Source organism: Callorhinus ursinus, unplaced genomic scaffold (genome assembly GCF_003265705.2).
Source record: "Callorhinus ursinus isolate GAN/ISIS: 27379988/994484 unplaced genomic scaffold, GSC_fseal_2.0 scaffold7, whole genome shotgun sequence".
Taxonomy (NCBI): domain Eukaryota; kingdom Metazoa; phylum Chordata; class Mammalia; order Carnivora; family Otariidae; genus Callorhinus; species Callorhinus ursinus.
The window spans coordinates 71,982,395-72,004,247 of record NW_027397069.1 but is presented as its reverse complement, the minus strand read 5'-3'; the positions used below and the strand labels follow the sequence as shown (position 1 = coordinate 72,004,247).

The 21,853-nt window shown below is 39.6% G+C and overlaps 1 protein-coding gene and 1 long non-coding RNA gene across 2 annotated transcripts in view; one reads left to right on the top strand and one right to left on the bottom strand.

Annotated features, from left to right (window-relative positions):
- Positions 1-21,853, bottom strand: part of MIPEP (mitochondrial intermediate peptidase) — a 174,948-nt gene that overhangs the window by 29,253 nt on the left and 123,842 nt on the right. The gene's annotated exons all lie outside the window — the stretch shown is intronic.
- On the top strand, positions 1,596-17,555 carry LOC141373135 (uncharacterized). Its single transcript, XR_012378836.1, has 3 exons — positions 1,596-2,032; positions 2,340-2,447; positions 17,053-17,555. It is a non-coding gene; the product is annotated as an uncharacterized lncRNA (long non-coding RNA).

Here is a 21,853-nt window from a genome sequence, read left to right as displayed (position 1 = left end):
GCAGATCTGCTCTTAAAACAAAGGACCCAAACACCTTTGCAGTTTTTCTTTTATTCTGACTGGAAGTGTAGATCTTCCAACCCTGACACCACCCAAGGCACGGCTATTGCAGACTTCTTGGTCAGACACTCTCAGTGATCCCACAGACAAGAACGTGGAGCAGGTGAAGAGTGTTCTAGGAACTCTGTGGAAACTATCACTTGCTTTAGAACTCAGGGAAGGGGAGGCCCTTTGAGGATTCTTACTCAGTGTAGCCCCTTCCTAACCACGTGATTTCCCTCCATCCAAATTAGAGACAGGGCCAGGAATGGAAAGGCAGCAACGGAGCTGGTTACCTACTATCTATTTCAGTTTCAGACCTAGAAGAGGAGCCAGTGCAGAGTAAGCACTCATGAACTACATGTTAAATGTTCAGTGATTGAACTAATTATTCCTCTTAATTATACTCTCAAATAGCACATCATTTCTTCATCTCTAACTATATGTGTATAAATGCATTTAGCTAAAATTAATTTTAAAACAATCTTATCGGTGACATTATAAATTGCATGAGAACAGGAATGACACCCACTGCCTCTTTGATGTGCATCATATGAGTTGAAATTTCCTTAAGAGCAAAGACCTCAGTATTGTGCCTATGTCTGGACTCAGCATGGTATGGGGACTACAAAGGGAATTCAACAGCTGCTGCGGGATAGATGGATGAATGGATGGATAGGTGGACAGATGGACAGACACTGTAGGATTCTTTCATGATGCTCAACGTTACTGAAAAATTAGCCTTTGACTGCAATAAGGAGGCCAGGAATAATATCCATATCACAAACAAGAGGATATTACAGAGCTAAAAGCAAATTTTGGATCTTATGCTATTAATAATGTTGGTTTTTTTTAACTACATTTTTTACTACATTATTTCACAGATTTTTGAGGCTAATTTTGACACCAGATCTCCAGGTCTGGACTATGTACACAATCTGTGTCATGCTTTCTAGGGTGTGACTTCAATCTCCTTCAAGCTTTGTAGACTCTAAACAATGAGCCTAGTGATAACCATGCAAGCTCAGAAAGGCCTACTGTTCAATGTGTACCTGTCATAATTACGGTAACTAAAAGACAGGAAGATAGAAAGAAGGAAATTTCTGAGCTAGTCTTTATGGACATACCATTTTGACTTTTTAAAATTCTCCACACACAATACTGCTGGTTTGTGGCGTACCTCTTAAGATACCGAATCTGTAGCATCCAAAAGTGTTCAACCACAATAGAAAGCGGAAGGAGATATTTTTCCATCTGCCTTCTCATGTTTATATTCTCTCTCTCCCAATGTGTGTGTACATATATATTTTTCATGAATCAATATGGACTGGTATTTCTAATTTGAAAAAAGTCCCTATTGACACTTTGCCAAAATGTCTCACCATTGTGAGAAATGACAGTGCCAAACAAACAGGAATTCTCCTTTTGTAATACAAAGTGATTTTAAATGAAACACAGCTATTGTGCTTGACAAACTTCCCGGTGGCCCCCATGATCTCATTCACGCCTTTGTGAAATCACTCCCCTTGAGTGTGGGCAGGACCTGTGCCTTGCTTCTAACTAACAGACTCTGGCAACAGCAATGGAATGTCACCTTCACGATTAATTGTGCTACACATAATGTGTTCTCTGGTTAGCAGACTCACTCTAGAAACCTTCCGCGGCAGCCTGAGGAAGTCGGCAGCCATGTTGGAGAAGCCCACCTACTAGGAAGCCAGTGAATCCTTTCAGATCTGGAAGGAAGGATTTAAGATGTGGGAGTGGCCTCTCAGACACAGTCCTATAGCTGACAGCAAGAAGTCGGGGCCTTGGGTCCCACAGCTGCAAAGATATGAATTCTTCCAATGACCCGGGTGAGGCAGTCAGGCCCCAGATGAGACTACAGTCGGCTGACCCCTTGGCTACAGCCTGTGACACCCCGAGCATGGGATGCAGCTATGCTGGGCTCTGCCTCCAGACACACAGAAACTGAGATGGCTACTGGTTTAAGTCAGTAAGTTTGTGGTAATTTGTTAAACAGCAATAGAAAATGTGTATTATTATTTATTTCAAAAAGTGAGAGTTGTATTCAGAAGTACGAAGAGAAATGAGCCCCTGAAAATATGGAAGGGATACCTATATTTATTAAATGTCTCTTTGTCAAAACCTTTTGAGGATGATACTTTTTATAGATATTTTGTAAATTTTTATAAATAGTTTTAATATTTTACATTTTACAAATAGAGTCAAGAAAGAGTAATTTGGTCAAGGCCACTGGCAGAGATTGTTAAGCAGCCCCTCCTCATCCTTCTTCCTCTTAGAAACAGAATCACATCCTTTCTCCAACACATCTGACCAAGGCAGAGACTACACTTCCCAGGCTTTCTCAAGTGGCTACGCTATGTTCTCGCATGCGCAGGAGAGTGGAGGTAATGTGTACAACCCCGTCCTTCAAAAAGAACCCTGCTCATACTCCTGCCCTTTTACCCTCTCTGCTAGCCTTGAAAAGTAAAAATTGGCACCACCTTGCACGCAGATCAAAGCCATGTGTTGAGGTGCCACCAGTCCGCCAAGCCCTATCTGCATACCCTTGCCTTGTCAGGCAGGAAGAAATGAACTGTATCGACTTAAGTCATTGTATTTTGTTTTTCCAACTGATGACCACACAGGTCACATGTGTGGAGACAGAACTCATAGCCAGGTGTCTTTCTAAAATCAAAGCCCATGCTCTCTTGCTACTCCATATTGCACATCCTAAAGTATCAAATTGAATTATGTGACCTACTGCTTTCCAGGAATGGGAAAATTATAATCACCCTGATTTCAAATTCTGGACCCTCAGAACATACTCCTATACATGATTTGTGTGTTTACATTTGACACCCATGACTTAGAATTTCTAACATACCAGCTTAAACACATCAAAAACACACCACGTAGCTATTTTTACAGCTAAAAAGGAAAGACCTTATACACACGATAATAAGAGTAAGTGTTATAAGAAGTTAAAATGTTAACACTGCTGGACTTGGGGGAGGCCTCTGGGACCTATGAATGGCCTATAGCTGACAGCCAGGGGAAAGCTGGCTCACGTATATTAATATTAAACTTAAGTATAATAATATGAGTAAGTTAAAATGTTAACACTGTTCTACATAAAAATATCCACATTACATAAATCCTTCTCCACATAACCATTCAAACTTGAATAATTTCCCAAAGTGCCATTAAGAGAATTTTCTAACCCCGAAACAGATTCCTATGCCATATTTGTGTGTTTATGACACAAATCCTAATGACAAATGGAAGACATTTTCTATGCCAATGGTAGAATTATGGCCTATTTTCAGAAGACCCAGTGTTAGAAGAAAAAATGATTCTTAACAAACCGACCAAATCTCTTCAGACAATTAATAGTAATGTCAGTCATATCATTATCGATGCATAAAATATTAATTAGGAGTATGTCTCTTTAGTATGTCAGTCTCAACTGTCAGTTTTCTTTACATATGGATATTGAAAAAAAAAGCTTCAAAAAAACAAAAACCCTGGAAATACTGGATTGTGCCTATCAAAGCTAATCCGTTAGCAGAGCAAAGGTGTAGCTGATTCAAATGTTTATGTTGTTAAAGTGCTTATTAGATGAAACACGGATAGGTGATATTAATCTAAGTAAATAAGATCATAAATGAAAAACAACAAGCATGGAACTGGAACCAAGACACGCTGGCTTTTTTCTTCCTAATCGAAGCTCCTTAACATTGCTTTTCCCCTTGCCTGGACCATCTCATGAGAAAAAGGAGGTTCCTCTCCATTCTAAAGGAACCCATGCTCAAGTAATGAGAACTGCCACAGAATATGAGGGCTTCTGGAATCAGGAGGCCACCCAGGAGAGCGAGAGGGACCCCTGTAAGAACAGGACACAATCAGGCACGACTCTGGTGTTAATACATTCACCAAAAGAAGCGGGATACTAAAACAAACAGAAAACAAATGACAAAATGGCCACAGTAATTCCATACCTAACAATAATTACTCTAAATGTAAATGGACTGAATTCTCCAATTAAAAGACACAGAGTGGCTGGCTGGATTTTTTTTTTTTTTAAGACCCAACTATATGCTGCTGACAAAAGACTCCCTTCAGCTTTAAGGACACACGAAGGTTCAATGTGCAGGGATGGAAAAATATATTCCATGCAAATGGGAAGCAAAAGAGAACAAGGATGGCTATACTTACATCAGAAAAAAATAAACTTTAAGACAAAACAGTAACAGAGACAAAGAAGGTCATTATTTAGTGTTAACAGAGTCAATTCATCAAGACAGAACAGCTGTAAATATATATGCTCCCAACATCAGAGCACCTAAATATGTTAAGCAAATGCTAACAGACCTGAAGAGTAAAACAGACAATCAGACAATAATAATAGCAGGGAAATTCAATACCTGACTTTCAACAATGGATAGATCATCCAGACAGAAAATCAACTGGGAAACATTATACTTGACCAATTCTTTTGATCAAATGGTCCTAACAGACATATATGTAGATCATCCGATCCAACAAGAGCAGACTGCATAGTCTTCTCAAGCACACACAGAACATTCTCCAGCACAGATTATATGATAGGTCAGAAAACAAGTCTTACCAAATTAAGAAGACTGAAATCATACCAAGTATCTTCTCTGAAGACAATGGCATGAAACTAGATGTTAATAACAGGAAGAAAGCTTGAAAATTCACAAATAGGTGGAAATTCAACAACACACTTCTGAATAACTAATGGGTCAGAAAAGAAACCAAAAGACAAAATTAAAAAATATCTTGAAACAAACAAAAACAAAGGTGCAGTACATCAAAATCTATGGGATGCTGCAAAAGCAGATTTAAGATGGAAGATCTCAAAAAAAAAAAAAAAATCAACCTAACTTTATACTTTAAGGAACTAGAAAAAGAGGAACCAATTAAGCCCAAAGCTAGGAGAAGGAAGGAAATAACAAAGATCAGAGTGGAAATAGATGAAATAGTGACTAAAAGACAATAGAAAATAACAATGAAATGAACGTATTTTTAAAAGATGTATTTATTTATTTGGGGGGGAGGAAGGGCAGAGGGAGAAGGAGAGTAAGAATCCTCAGACTCCCCGCTGAGCACAGAGCCTGATGTGGGGCTCAATCCCAGGACCCTAGGATTATAACCCAAGATGAAAGCAAGAGTTGGCCACCCATCCAAATGAGCCACCCAGGCACCCCTAGAGCAGTTTTTTTGTTTTTTTAAAGAAACAAAATAGATGAACCATATCCAGATATACTGAGAGAAGTGAGAGGATAATATTAGTTATGAAAGAAAGGTTACAACTAATACTACAGAAATAGGATCATAGAGATTATAAATAATTATACATCAACAAATTGGACAACCTAGAAAAAAATGGATGCATTCCTAGAAATATACAATCTACCAAGACTGAATCAAGAAAAAATAGGAAATCTGAACAAACATATTACTAGTAAGGAGATTGAATCGGGAATTAAAAACCTAACAAACACAAGTCCAAGACCAGATGGCTTCACAGGTGAATTCCACCAGATGTTTAAAAAAGAACTAATACCAATCTTTCTCAAACACTTCCCCCCCAAAAAAAGAAGAGGAAGGAACACTTCCAAACTCATTCTGGGAGCGCAGCTTTGTAATTATATGAAAACCAGACAAGGACATTATAAGAAAATTACAGGCCAATATCCTTGATGAATATAGACGTAAAAATCCTCAACAAAATATCAGCAAACTGAATTAAACAGTACATCAAAAGGATCATACACCACGACCAAGTGGGATTTATTCCAGAGATATTAAGTGTGGTTCAACACCCCCAAATCAGTCATTGTGATACATCACATTAGCAAAAGGGTGGGTAAAAATCATACGATCATCTCAATAGTTGCAAGAAAAGCATCAGACAAAATTCAACATCCAATCATGATAAAAACTCTCAACAAATTGGGTATAGAGGAAATGTACCTCAACATATTAAAGGCCATCTATGACAAACCTCATGCCATGCCAAACCTCAGCTAACTTCACACTCAATGATGAAAACAGTGAAACTCTTTCCTCTGAGATAAAGAAGTAGATAAAAATGCCCATTCTAGACACTTTTATCAGTGTAGTACTAGAAGTTATAGCCAGAGCAATTATGCAAGATGAAATAAAAGGCATTCAAATCAGAAAAGAAGTAAAACTGTCTCTACCGTGACATGATATTACATAAAGAAAACCCTAAAAATTCCACACACAAAAAAACGTGTTAGGCTAATAAACAATTCAGTAAATTGCAGGATATAAAATCAATGTATAAAAATCAGTTGCATTTGTATACCAACAATGAACCCTCAGAAAGAGAAATTAAGAAAACAATCCCATTCACAATTGCATCAAAAAGAATAAAATATTTAGGAATAAATTTAACCATGGAAGTGAAAGTTCTGTACACTGAAAGCTACTGAAGAAGACAAAAATGGGAAGATATTTCATGTTCATGGACTGGGAGAATTAATATTGCTAAAATGACCATCCTACCCAAAGCTATCTGTAGATTCAATGCAGTCCCTATCAAAATTCTAATGGCATTTTCCACACAATTAGAAAAAGCAGTTCTAAAATTTGTATGAAACCACAAAAGACCCCCAATAGCCAAAGCAATCTTGAGAAAGAAGAACAAAACTGGAGACAACAGGCTTCCTAATTTCAAACTATATTACAAAGCTATAGTAATTAAAACAGTATGGCACTGCAGGGAGGGAGGCAAAATGGCAGAAGAGTAGCAGTCCTCATTTCATCTGGTCCCTTGACTTTAGCTAGATAACTATCAATCATTCTGAATACCTATGAATTCAACCTGAGGTGTAAGCAAAGAATTGCTGAATTCTACAAATAGAAAAGCGACCACTTTTTGCAAGGTAGGAGGTGCAGAGAAGTGTACTGGAGGGATATATGGGAAGATACATGGCAGGGGGAGGGAGCCTCCGAAAGTCAGCTACTGGAAAGTGATATAGCTTCAGAGCACAAAATCAGAACTTTTAGGAATCTGCTCCAGTGAGAGACATCCCTGCCTGAAAGGTGCTCAGGTGGCAAAGAGGGCATAATCCTCGGTGGGACAGTGTGGTCTCTGGATTCCCTGGGGTCAAGGAAAATGGGGGTGCCAGAGCCAGCAGAATTTCCAAGAACTGGAGCAGCGAACCTGGTATGGTCAACGAGGTGGGAGTGGGCTATCAATTCAGTTTGCCATAAACCACAAACCGGGGCACAATTGGACAACTACTCTCTGGGAAGAGGCCCTGCAAGTGGTAGGCCCACTGCGACCCTTCTCCCTCCCCCGGGAGGATCAGTGCGGGTGCACACTGCAGGAGTCTGCAGAGTTTGGCACAAACAAAATGGAAGACTGCTTTTCCCTGAGGGTTTACTGAAGAGAGGGGGCTGTGAACTTTCAGTTCCAGGATGGGAGTTGGGGGTTCGTCATTTTTATTTTCATCCTCTGAAGCAGTGGCACAGAAAGCCTTCAGGGAACAAGAGCCACAGAGAAGAAACTGAAGCAGCTTACACTGAGCCCAGCCCCCTGGGAAGAGGCAGTGCAACTCCACCCAGGCAAAGACACCTGAAAATCAGTGCAGCAGGCCCTTCTCCCAGAAGACCAGTTGGAACATCAGGGGAATACCAAGTTTACCAAGCACACAGAACTGCAAAACTCCAGCACTAGGGGAAAATAGTATATAGAATTCGAGGGGTTTTTTTTCTCATGAATCTTTTATATTTCAGTTTAAAATTTTCCTTTTCTTTTTTTTTCCCTTTCAACGAGTTTCTTACTTTATCAACTCTTTGTTTTTAAGTCTTTTTTTTAACTTTCATTTTTACATTTACATTTTATAGATACACTCTTCATTTTTGGCTTCCTTTCACTGTATCCAATTTTATTTTTGTATATATATAAGTTCTGCTTTCTTTACAATTTTGGGACTTAGTAAGTCTTCTAACAAACAGACCAAAATATACCCAGGACCATGTGGACCACCTGTTTTGTCCACCAGGGAGATTATATTCTCTTTTCCCCCTTTTCTCCTTTCTCTTTCCATTTTTTTCTGACCTCTTCAGATTTGTCTAGTGTGTATTTCTCTTGGGTTGTGGTTGGTATTTTAGATTCTGTTCTCTCGTTCATCCATTCTTCTCTGGGCAAAATGACTAGAAGGTGGAATTCAAAACAAAGGAAAGAATGAGAGGTAATACTCTCTGCCACAGATCTCATCAATATGGATATAAGTAAAATCTCAGAGCTGGAATTCAGGATAATGATTATGAAGTTACTAGCTGGACTTGAAAAAAGCATAAAAGATACTAGAGAATCTCTTAGTGCAGAAATAAAATCTAATAAGGCTGAAATTAAAATTCTTTAACTGAAATGCAGTCTAAACTGGATGCTCTAACAGTTAGGATAAATAAGGCAGAAGAGTCAGTGACACATAAAACAAGATGATGGGAAGGAAGGAAGCTGAGAAAAAGAGAGAAAAACAACTAATGGACCATGAGGGGAGGCTTCAAAAAATCAGCTACACCATAATGTGAAACAATATTAGAATTATTGGGGTCCCAGAGGAAAAAGAGAGAGAGAGGGATCGAAGGTATATTTGAGCAAATCATAGCTGAGAACTTCCCTAATCTGGGGAAGAAAACAGGCATTCCAGTCCAAGAGGTAGAGAGAATACCCCCCAAAATCAATAAAAATAGATCAACACCCTGATATATAATAGTGAGGCTTGCAAATTTCAGAGATAAAGAGAAAATCCTGAAAGCAGCTCGAGGCAAGAGCTCCTTAACCTACAATGGTAGAAACATTAAACTGGCAGCAGACCTATACACAGAGACCTGGCAGGCCAGAAAGGACTGGCATGATATATTCAGGGTACTAAATGAGAAAAACATGCAGCCAAGAATACTTTATCCAGCAAGGCTGTCATTCAGAATGGAAGAAAAGATAAAGAGCTTCCAGGACAAATAGAAACTAAAAGAATTTGTAATTACTAAACCAGCCCTTCAAAAATTTTAAAGGGGATCCTGTAAGTGAAGAGAGAGACCAAAAGTAAATAGACCAGAAAGAAAACAGAGACAACCTACAGAAACATGGACTTTACTGGCAATACAAGGGCACTAAATTCGTATCTGTCAATAATTACTCTGAATGTAAATGGGCTAAATGCTCCAATCAAAAGACAAAGGGTATTAAATTGAATTAAAAAAAAGCAAAACCCATTCATATGCTGTCTACAACAGCCCATTTTAGACCTAAAGAGACCTCCAGATTGAAAGCGAGGGGGTGGAGAACCATTTATCATGCCAATGGACATCCAAAGAAAGCTGGGGTAGCAATCTCATATCAGACAAATTAGATTTAAACCAAAGTAAGGGATGAAGAGGGACACTATATCATACTTAAAGGATCTATCCAACAAGAAGATCTAATAATTATAAATACTTATTCCCCTAACTTGGGAGTAGCCAATTAAATCAACCAATAAAAAACCAAATTAAAGAAAAACATTGATAATAATACAGTAATATTAGGGGACTTCAACACCCCACTCAGCAATGGACAGATCATCTAGGATCAACAAGGAAACAAGGGCTCTGAATGATACACTGGACCAGATGGACTTCACAGATATATACAGAGCCTTTCATCCTAAAGCAACAGAATACACAGTCTTCTCAAGTGCACATGGAACATTCAGAACTGTCATGGAACAGAATATATCACATACTGGGTCACAGTCAGTCCTCAACTGGTACCAAAAGACTGGGATTATTCCCTGCATATTTTCAGACCACAATGCTTTGAAATTTGAACTCAGTTACAAGAGGAAATTTGGAAGGAACTCAAACACTTGGAGGTTAAAGAGCACCCAACTAAAGAATGAATGGGTCAACCAGGAAATTAAAAAGAATTAAAAAAAACTTATGGAAACAAATGAAAATGAAAACACAACTGTTCAAAACCTTTGGGATACAGCAAAGGTGGTCCTAAGAGCAATACAAGCCTTTCTCAAAAAAAATCAGAAAAGTCTCAAATACACAAGCTAACCTTACACCTAAAGGAGCTGGAAAAAGAACAGAAAATAAAGCCTAAACCAAGCAGGAGAAGAAAAATAATAAAGATTAGACCAGAAATCAATGAAATAGAAACCAGAAGAACTGTAGAACGGATCAATGAAACTAGAAGCTGGTTCTTTGAAAGAATAAGATCGATAACCCCCTAGCCAGACTTATCAAAAAGAGAAAGGACCCAAATTAATAAAATCATGAATGAAAGAGGTGAGATAACAACCAACACCAAGTAAATACAATTTTAAGAACATATTATGAGCAAGTACATGCCAAAAAGTTAGGCAATCTGGAAGAAATGGATGCATTCCTGGAAACATGTAAACTACCAAAACTGAAACAGGAAGAAATAGAAAACCTGAACAGACCCATAACCAACAAGGAAATTGAAGCAGTAATCAAAAATCTCTCAACAAACAGGAGTCCAGGGCCTGATGGCTTCCCATAGGAATTCTACCAAACATTTAAAGAACTAATACCTGTTCTTCTGAAGCTGTTTCAACAAACAGAAAAGGAAGGAAAACTTTCAAACTCATTCTATGAGGCCAGTGTTACCTTGATCCCAAAACTAGACAAAGACCCCACCAAAAAGATTTGCAGACCAATATCCGTGATGAACATGGATAACAAAATACAAGATACTAGCCAATAGGATCCAACAGTACATTAAAAGGATTATTCACCACAACCAAGTGGGATTTATTCCTGGGCTGCAAGAGTGGTTCAACATTCACAAATCAATCAACATGATACATCACATTGATAAAAGAAAGGAAAAGAACCATATGATCTACTCAATTGATGCAGAAAAAGCATTTGACAAAATACAGCATCCTTTCTTGACTAAAACTCTCCATAGTGTAGATCCCTACACTATGAAGGAACATATCTCAATATCATAAAAGCCATCTACAAAAAGAAAATATCATTTTCAATGGGGAAAAACTGAGAACTCTTCCTCTAAGGTCAGGAACACAACAGCGATGCTCACTCTTACCACTGCTGTTCAACATGGTACTAGAGGTCCTAACTTCAGTAATCAGATAACAAAAAGAAATAAAAGTCATTCAAATTGGCAAAGAAGAAGTCAAACACTCACTCTTCGGAGATGACATGATACTTTATGTGGAAAACCCAAAAGACTCCACCCCAAAATTGCTAGAACTCATACAGGAATTCAGCCAAGCGGCAGGATATAAAATCAATGCACAGAAATAAGTTGCATTTCTATACACTAACAATGATACAGAAGAAAGAGAAATTAAGAAATTAATCCCATTTACGATTACACCAAAAACCATAAGATACCTAAGAATAAACCTAACCAAAGTAAAGGATCTGTACTCTAAAAGCTAGAGAACACTTATGAAATAAATTGAGGAAGACACAAAGAAATGGAAAAACATTCCATGCTCATGGATTACAGAATAAATATTGTTAAAATGTCTAGGCTATTCAGAGCAATCTACACATTCAATGCAATCTCTATCAAAATACCATCGCCATTCTTCATGGAGCTAGAATAAATAATCCTGAAATTTGTAAGGAACCAGAAAAGACGGTGAATAGCCAGAGGAATGTTGAAAAAGAAAACCAAAGCTGGTGGCATCACAATTCTATTACAAAGCTGTAGTCATCAAGACAGTATGGTACTGGCACAAAAACAGACACATAGATCAATGGAACAGAACAGAGAACCCAGAAATGGACTCAACTCCATGGTCAACTAATCTTCGACAAAGCAGGAAAGAATATCCAATGGAAAAAGGACAGTCTCTTCAACAAATGGTGTTGGGAAAACTGGACAGCCACATGTGGGAGAATGAAACTGGACCATTTTCTTACACCATGTACAAAGATAAACTCAAAATGGATGAAAGACCTAAATGTTAGACAGGAATCCATCAAAATCCTAGATAACAGAGGCAGCAACTTCTTTGACCTCAGCCACAGAAACTTCTTGCTAGACACATCTCCAAAGGCAAGGGAAACAAAAGCAAAATGAACTATTGGGACTTCATCAAGATAAAAAGCTTCTGCACAGCAAAGTACAGTCAACAAAACTAAAAGGCAACCTAAGGAATGGGAAGAGATATTTGAAAATGACATAAAAGATAAAGGGCTAGTATCCAAGACCTATAAAGAACTTATCAAACTCAACACCAAAAAGACAAATAATCCAGTCAAGAAATGGGCAGAAGTCATGAACAGATATTTCTCCAAAGAAGACATACAAATGGCCAACAGGCACATGAAAAAATGCTCCACATCACTTGGCATCAGGGAAATATAAATCAAAACCACAATGAGATACCACCCACACCAGTCAGAATGGCTAAAACTAACAAGACAGGAAACAAGTGGTGCCGAGGATGCAGAGAAAGGGGAACCCTCTTTATGCTGTTGGTGGGAATGCAAGCTGGTATAATCACTCTGCAAAACAGTATGGAGGTTTCTCAAGAAGTTAAAAATAGAGCTACCCTACAACCCAGCAACTGCAATACTGGGTATTTACCCCAAAGATACAAATGGAGGGATCCAAAGGGGCACCTGCACCCCAATGTTCATAGCAGCAATGTCCACAATAGCCAAACTGTGGAAAGAGCTGAGATGTCCATCGAAGATGAATGCATAGAGAAGATGTGGTTTATATATACAATAGAATATTACTCAGCCATCAGAAAGGATGAATACTTACCATTTACATCGATTTGGATGGAAATGGAGGGTATCATGCTGAACAAAATATGTTAATCACAGAAAGACAATTATCATATAGTTTCACTCATATGTGAATATAAGAAACAGTGCAGAGGATCAAAGGAGAAGGGAGGGAAAAGTGAATGGGAAGTCTTGAGAGAGGGAGAAAAACCATGAGAGACTCTTAACTACAGGAAACAAACTGAGGGTTGCTGGAGGGGAGGGGGTGGGGGATGGGGTAACTGGGTGACGGGCATTCAGGAAGGCATGTGATGTGATGAACACTGGGTGTTATATGCAACTGATGAATTACTGAACACTACATCTGAAACTAATGATGTAGTATATTTGGCTAATTGAATTTAAATTTAAAAAAAAGAGAAACAAACAAGAAGTATGGCACTGGCATAAAAAGAGACAGATAAATCAATGGAACAGAATAGAGAGCCCAGAAATAAACCCACACATATATGGCCAATTATTTTATGACAGATGAGACAAGAATACTCAATGGGGAAAGGATAGTCTCTTAAATAAACAGTGATGGGAAACGTGGACAGCCCCATGCAAAAGAATGAATCTATCTTACACCATTTACAGAAATCAACTAAAAGTGGATTCCAGACTTGAATGTAAGAACTGAAACAATAAAAGTTCTAGAAGAAAACACAGGCAGTAAACTCCTTGACATTGGTCTATCAATGGTATTTTGGATTTGACAACAGAAACAAAGACAAAAGTGCAAAAATAAACAAGCAGGACTGCATAAAACTAAAAAGCTTCTCCATAGCAAAGGAAACCAACAACAAAATGAAAAGGCAACCTATGGAATGGGAGAAAATATCTGCAAATCACATATCCAATAAAAGGTTAATATCCAAAATGTACAAACAACTCATACAACTCAATAACAACAACAATAAAACAAATTTAAAAGTGGGTGAAGGATCCAAATAGACATTTTTCCAAAGATGATATACAAATAGCCAACAGGCACATGAAAAGATGCTGAACATCACTAATCATCGGGGAAATGCAAATCAAAACCACAATGAGATATCATCTGTTAGAATGGCTCTCATCAAAAAGGCGAGATGAGTGTTGCCGAGGATATGGAGAAAAGTTGTTGGTGGGAATGTAAATTGGTGCAGCCATTATGGAAAACAGTATGGAGGTTCCTCGAGAACTTAAAAATAGAGTTACCTTATGATCCAGCAATCCCACTTCTGGGGATATACTCAAAGGAAATGAAATAACTAACTTGAAGAGGTATCTTCACCTCCATGTTCAATGCAGCATTATTCACAATAGCCAAGGTATGGAAACAACCTAAGTGTCATCAACAGAACAATGGATAAAGAAAATCTGGTATATATACGGAATATTATTCAGTCTTAAAAATCAGGAAATCCTACCATTTGTCACAATATGAATGAGTCCAGAGGGGCACTGTGCTGAATGGAACAAGCCGGACAGAGAAAGAGATATAGCATGATATTACTTATATGTGGAATCTTAAAAAATAAATAAATAAAAGTCAAACCCATAGAAACAGAGAGTAGACAAGTGGTTGCTCAGGGGTAGTGGGGACAAGGGGTAAAAGAAGTCAGGATGGATTGGTAAAAGAATACAAACTTCTCAGTTATAGGAGTAATAAGGTCTGAGGACCTAATGTATAATATGGTGACTAGAGTCATACTGTATTGTATAAGTGAAATTTGCTATGAGTAGAACTTAAATGTTCTCATTAAAAAAAAAGACAAAGGTAAACATGTGAGGTGATAAATGTGTTAATTAACTCAGTGGAAGGGGATCCTTTCACAACATTTATGTATATATATCACATTACCATGTTGTTACACTATATCTTAGAGTTGCATCATTTATATCTCGATAAAGAGAAAAAAGAACATAACATATATTTTCAAAAAAAGAAGAGGGATACCGCTTCTGTCTTCACTGTGATTATGAGCAGTTCAAGAAAAGAAGTGGGTGTCTTTGTACATCAAGATAAAAACCACGAAAGCAAACCTGGAAAAGAACATGGGTGTCCCTTGTAGACAATGGGATTTTCTGCTCATGCATAAAAAAGGGATGCAGAAGGGACAGTGACTTGTCAGTGTGGAAGAAAATCCAAGAGCAGGTGCATCACCCATGGGCTCCACATAGGAACTCAGATGGGTGAATGCACATAATAGGGCTGTGTGAGCAGCCACTCAACTCTTCCTGCACTCCTCCAAGGGACCAGCTTATTTATAGGTTTATAACCACCTCCAACTAGCTTGGAGCAGGCAGACAACATTCCTAGCCTATAAGATAAAGGTACAACACAAAAGGGGGAAGGACAAATGGAACAATTCAATGTCAAATATGGGCTTGTTGACTTCTTGCATTAAATAGTCAAGGAGAACCCTGGAATCTCTTCCTTAGAACCCTTAGCTGTTAGGGGCGCCTGGGTGGCTCAGTTGGTTAATTAACTGCCTTCGGCTCAGGTCATGATCCTGCAGTCCCGGGATCGAGTCCCATATTGGGCTCCCTGCTCAGCGGGGAGTCTGCTTCTCCCTCTGACCCTCTTTTCTCTCGTGCTCTCTATCTCTCATTCTCTCTCTCTCTCAAATAAATAAAATCTTAAAAAAAAAAAAAAAAAAAAAGAACCCTTAGCTGTTAGATTTCATGTCCTGTCATTTTTTCCTTCTCACTCTGCTTTTTGGCTTCATCAGAAAACACAGTCTTTGTCCTTGCTTCTCTGTCTGCCTCAGATACTCTTTCCCCAGAGATATCTGTATGGCTCAACTCCCTCACTTTCTTCAGTTTCTGCTCAAATGATCCTTTACTGACCTGGCCTTCTGTGAGGTTAAAAAAGGAACACCGTCTTACTCAGTGCTGATCGGGGGCACAATCAGGAGGCTGAGAATGAAGGCCATTCCTCAGTTTTAGTGCTGCCCTGGTAGCTGGGCCTCTGGTAGCTGAGGCCTTGTGGCAGGAGGGGCTCGCTTGTCCTTGGAGTTCCTGCTCATCTGAGCTCCCATCACAGAGGGCTTTGCTTGAGCTTCTACAATATGCCCTGGCCCCTGGCTGAGGCCCAGTTCCCCTGCCTGCCGCCTCAGCCTCACCCCAGTGCCCTCTGGGGCAGCGGATCTCCCTGATGGTGGACCCGAGTGCTCGGCTGCAGTCACTTTGCCCCACCACCGCGACCACACCTGGCCCTGTCCTCATTCGCTTCATCGGTCACCACCTGGAATTACTCTAGTGGAACGGCTAAGGGGAAAATGAGTTATGTAGGTGAAAAATAAAAACACACTCATTTAATGCTTTCAAAATATGATCCTGGTTACAAATGAGTCTTCACAGAGAAAGCTAGAGAGGCTGTGTTTCCTTCCCTGAGCCCCAGAGCCCCTGGTATCTGCACTAGCAGCAAGGACCTGCATACGCTACTTACAGCTGCCCACCTTTCCTCCCCACTGAGGGCACGACACACAGCAGTTAAGCACAGAGGCTCAAAACCCATCCATCTTTTCAAAACTTGCTGAACACTCCCAGCATGTCAGGTACTGCTTTCGTGGACACTGCCCCCAACAGCCTACTGGAGAGAAAAACAGGAATTAAAGTGTCACCGAAATGATCACAACATGACAAGTGCCATGTGAATCTGGGCTTGGCACTGACCAGCTGTACGAACATCGCCTGATGCTAGGACCTCCCAAATCCTCAGCTTGACCATGTGACCATGATCACACTGACCTCATAGGATTGCTTCATGAGTTAAATGAGAGAAAGTAAGCAAAAAGTGTGTGTTGGCCTGCGTGGATGGCTCAGTTCGTCAGCTACGAATACAGTCCTTTGCAAGTAGGGAGAATACCATGTACCTCTTTGCATCTTGTGCCTAGCACAGTGTCCTCAAAAAAAAAAATTCACAAAAAGATGATAAAAAGAGTAGGAAAGCTAGAATCAAACCATTGTAATTTAGATACAATTAACATTAGTAAGCCAAACTCTCTTTCTATAATTAACTAGTTTCAATAATCACTAAAATCATAACAATGTCAATAGGCAAAAAAAACCCTAATTAATTTATTGACTACACACATACACACCCCCACATGCATGTCTGAATTTCTGAAATGATAAGATTGTCACTTAAAAAAAAAAAGATTGTCACTAACTTTTATTAACTTCTCATAGGATTGAACCGATGGATATAGTTAACACTGAAGAATTTACGACTCTTAGGCAGATGATGCTCCAAAAGTCCTATTATTTCATCCCTGAAATTTGTGAAATCTGGTGTCTGCACAGTAACACTTTCATCTCACGGGCTCTCACCTATTAACCTAATAACTCCAAGTGATATTTCCTCAGCTTCCTGGATCTGAGTGCTGCTTTCCAAACCTATTTTCTAATTCACATGGTGGAAGATCCCTCCAGATCATATGAGAAAGTACACCTTATGAACTTTCCTTTATGTTGCCTATGACGCACAATGAGGAAATGTATCTTACTGAGGGTTATGCTCCTGGTGAAATGAAAGCGAGTCGGTGAAGTTGGGGAACACCCTCACCTCCGGGAACCCATGCTGACCACCTCCCCGCCCCTATGCAATACCATGAAGGTATTCCAGAAGTTTATGAAGTAATGGCACATTCTGAAGGGCCGCTCAGGGCCTGTGACAGTATGTCTTCTGTAGGTTGTGTTACTACCTGTATTTTGTACAGAATAACCGGCAGAAATAAAATACATGATGGGTCCACTGAAATTATGAAGGTTGCCTGCTTTCTATCAACATGCCATCAATCCTCTCTGATGATCCTGTCTGAAGAATTTCCAAAATTCCTGATGGAACAGCTTTTAGCAATTTCTTACAAAAAAAGGAACCACCAGAGTTATGATTGAAACATATGGAAAATGTGGGTAATGACAAACAGTACATATTACTGCCATTCAAAAACAGCCATAGATAAAAAGAATCAACTAACCATGAGTAAGTATTTGTAGTCACTATAAAAAAAGAAGCACCTAAGTATTATTATAACTTTGTATAAAAATAGTATCAACTGACATTATCTTATAATGTTATAATAATAGGAGCTACATACTGACTTTTCCCTTCTTACATCTCTTAAATTTGAAAGTTCAAGGTGTAATCTTCAAAAGGATCAGCCATAAGTGATGGCTTGTCTAGGGCTGAAATGAACTGATGGCCTTCTAGTTCCTTCTAAATCTGTAGATTATTAAGTTAAACCTCACTCCACATAACAATAGCCAGAACACACATTTGAGGCAAGCTGGTCAGTTCAGTCCCCTCCCTTACTGGAAGGAGTAGAACCCATCGAGTGTCACCCTCAGAGCCCTTCCCTGCTCCAAGGCTAAATGATGTCTGCATTCACTCTTCTCTTAAAAATTCAGGTAAAATCCACACACCATAAAATCCATCCTTTTAAACAGTTCAGTGATCTTTAGTATCTTCAAAGCTGCACAACCATCACCACTAATTCCAGAGTATTTTCAGCATCCCTCAGAGAAATCCCTTACCCATTAGCAGCCACTCTACATTCCCTCCTTGCTCTTAGCCCCTGACAACTACCAATCTACTTACTGTACCTACGGATTTGCCTATTCTAGACATTTTTTATACATGGAATCATACAGTAGATAGCCTTTCATGCTTGGCTTCCTTTACTTAGCATAATGTTTTTAAGAGTTATTCATGTTATAGCACATGTCAGTAATTCCTTTTTGTGGTCAAATAATATTTCGTTGTAGGGATATACAACTCTTGCTTATCCCTTCATCCAAATGTCAACTGAAGGACATTTGGATTGTTTACACTTTGGGGCTATTATGAATAATGCTGCTATTAACACTCATGTACAAATTTTTGGGTGGACATGTGTTTTCAGTTCTATTGAGTATATAGCTAAAAATGGAATTGCTCATCACATGGTTAATCTGTTTAACTCTTTGCGGAACTGCCAAACTGTTTTCCAAGGCGTTACACCATTTTATACTCCCACTGGAAGTGTACAGGATTCCGATTTCTCGTGTTCTTGGTAATACTTATCATTGCCTATCTCTTCTATGGTTTCCAACCCAGTAGGGGTAAAGAAGTGTATCTAATTGGGGTTTTGATCTGCATTTCCCTAAGGACAAATGATGTTGAACATTTGTTATCTCGTGTCTTTTTGTTGATAGCCACTCTGATAGGTGCGAGGTAATATCTCACTTGTGGTTTTGATCTGCATTTCCCTGACAATTACTGATACCAAGCACCTTCTCAGGTACCTGGTGGCCATTTGTAGGTGTTCTTTGAAAAAAGGTCTATCCAGATCCTCTGCCCATCTTTTAATAAGGTTGTTTTTCTCTTGGGTTATAGGAGTTCTTTATATATTTTGGATATGAACCCCTTATCAGATATGTGGCTTACAAATATGTTCTCCCATTCCGCAGGTTACCTTTGCATTTTGTTGCTGGTCTCTTTTGCTGTCAGGCTGTCCGGGTCCTCAGGGGTGTCTTCAGGTCCACACTAGCTAGGAACCAAGATAGGCAGTGGTGGCAGCCTGAGCCCATGGTGTGTACTCTTGGTTACATGGATCAGCCGCAGGTGCTGGTGTAGTTGCAAGGGCCAGATGCAGACACACATAGTGGTGGGGAGCAGGGCAGGCAGCGAGGGCCAGGGCCAGCTCTGGGCTCATTGGCAACTGTGGGTTGCTGGCATGCTGCCCCTGGCTGAAGAGTCTCTTGCTAGGCATGTGCACTGCAGTGAATACTGGTCACGAGGGTTGGGCCAGGGACATGCAGGTGAGCAGATCATGCTGGCCAATGACAAAAAGATGGCGCCCGATTTGGGCCTGTGGTAGCTGCAGAGGCCCTGGCTGTTGGTGTGCGCTCTCATGTTGACACAGTCTCACCCTAGGCATGTGCACATCGTGGAGGCTGGTGACAGGTGTCAGGCTGACAGTGTGAGAGCACACAGGTGAAGGGGCTAGCCATGAGTGACACGCACCGCAGTGGAGGTCGGCCGTGGGGATCCAGGCTGGTGTCTCGCACTCATGTAGCCACAGAGGCCCAAGCTGGTGCATGCAGTTCCAGGGCTCCAGCGGGGAAGGGAAAAGAGCAGGAGAGACTCAGGTGGCTGGTGTCAGCAAACATGAATTCCTGTGGGGCAAATGCTGGTGAAATCGGCAGGGGGTCCACATTGTGCCATTTCTTAGGTGGCGATTGTGCTGGGTCTGTCTGCAGAGAATGTCACTGTTAGCCACAATCATTCTGACTGTGTGGCTGCTACCGGTAGCCCTCGTTTCTCCTCCTTGTTCCTAGCCATCTCTTTATGTCTCAGTTTTGCCAGTCTAGTTTTGGGGTGAAACTGCAGTGTGACCTTTGTGTGGTGCCCTGAAAGGCTGAGGAAGCTGGCTGTTCACGCTGCTCTCCCTTTTCAGGCAAGGTGGATTCTTTCTAGTGGGAAGTTCCCTCGCGGCGCTGAGCAATGCCAGCTTAGGGGATGAGAAGATGCAGGCAAAATTCAGCTGTCTTCCTTCTCTTCTTACGTGGTTATTCTCAGGTCTTTCTATTCCACTGTGTTGCCAAAGTTTCTTGAAGTGGACTCCAAGGCTCTCCCAGATCTATTTTTGTGTGTGGGTAGTTATCTAATTATTGAGCTTTGTAAGGGGATGGAGACTGGGGTCTCTTACATGGGCCATTTTGGTGATGTCATTCTTGAAACTCCACAGTCTTGATTACTATAGATTTTGTAGTAAGTTCTGAAATTGGTAAGTGTGAGCCCTCCGACATTTTTCTTCTTCTTCAAGATTGTTTTGGCTATTCTGGATATGAAACCCTTATCAGATAGGTGGCTTACAAATATGTTCTCTTGTGGTTCAATATGAATTTTAGATCAGCTTGTCAATTTTGGCAAAAACAAAACAAAACAAAACAGCTGAGATTTCAAGACTGTACCGAATCTGTAGGTCAATTTGGGAAGTACTGCCATCTTAAGTCTTCCAGTCCATGAACATGAGACATCTTTTCATTTCTTTGGGGCTTAATTTCTTTCAATAACATTTGATGGTTTTCAGTACACAAGTGTTCAACTTTTTCATTAAATTTATTCCTAAGTACTTTATTCTATTTGATGCTATTATAAATGGAACTATTTAATTTTTGAGCTGTTTATTGCTGGAGTATAGAAATACAATTGAGTTTTGTTATTAATCTTATATCCTGCAACCTTGCTGAACCCATTTATTAACTCTAATAGTTTTTCATGGATTCCCTAGGATTTTCTAAATACAAAATCATTTCATTTGCAACAGAAATAATTTTACTTCCTCCTTTCCAATCTGAATGCCTTTTATCCCTTTTTATTGCCTAATTGCTCTGGCTAAAACCTCTAGTATGATATTTAATAAAAGCGGCAATGGCAGACAATATTGTTCTATTCCTATCTTAGGAGAAAGCTTTTTATCTCTCAGCACTGAGTATGGTATTAACTGTCGGTTTTTCCTAGATGCTCTTTATCGGGTTGAGGACCAGCATTGACTTATGATTCCTTATCCCCTGTTACATTCAATCGATCCTCAGGTCCTGAAAATTTTATCTCAATATACTTCTTGTATTTCTTCCCTATGTCCATGCCTACCATCAATGCCCAGATTTATTAGACCCTTATTATCTTCTGACTAGATTGTAAGACCTTCCAAGCAGGAGCTATGGGCATGTGTATATATATGTATACACAGTGACTAAAAGAATCACATTAATTAAACAAGATCAAGACACTATGTAAAAGAAAGAGGCAGCAGCCACTACTGGCAATAAAAACATAATTGTGAAAAGCAAAAAACAAAACTAAAACAATAGTGAAAACAGGAGGAAGAAAAAAAATCTAGGTGATTTCACAGAATAGGGCACAGAGCCAAAGCCAAATAGGAATCACTGAAGGAAGGGTGAGAAAGAGAGAGGGAGGGAGGGAGGGAGGGAGGGAGGAAGG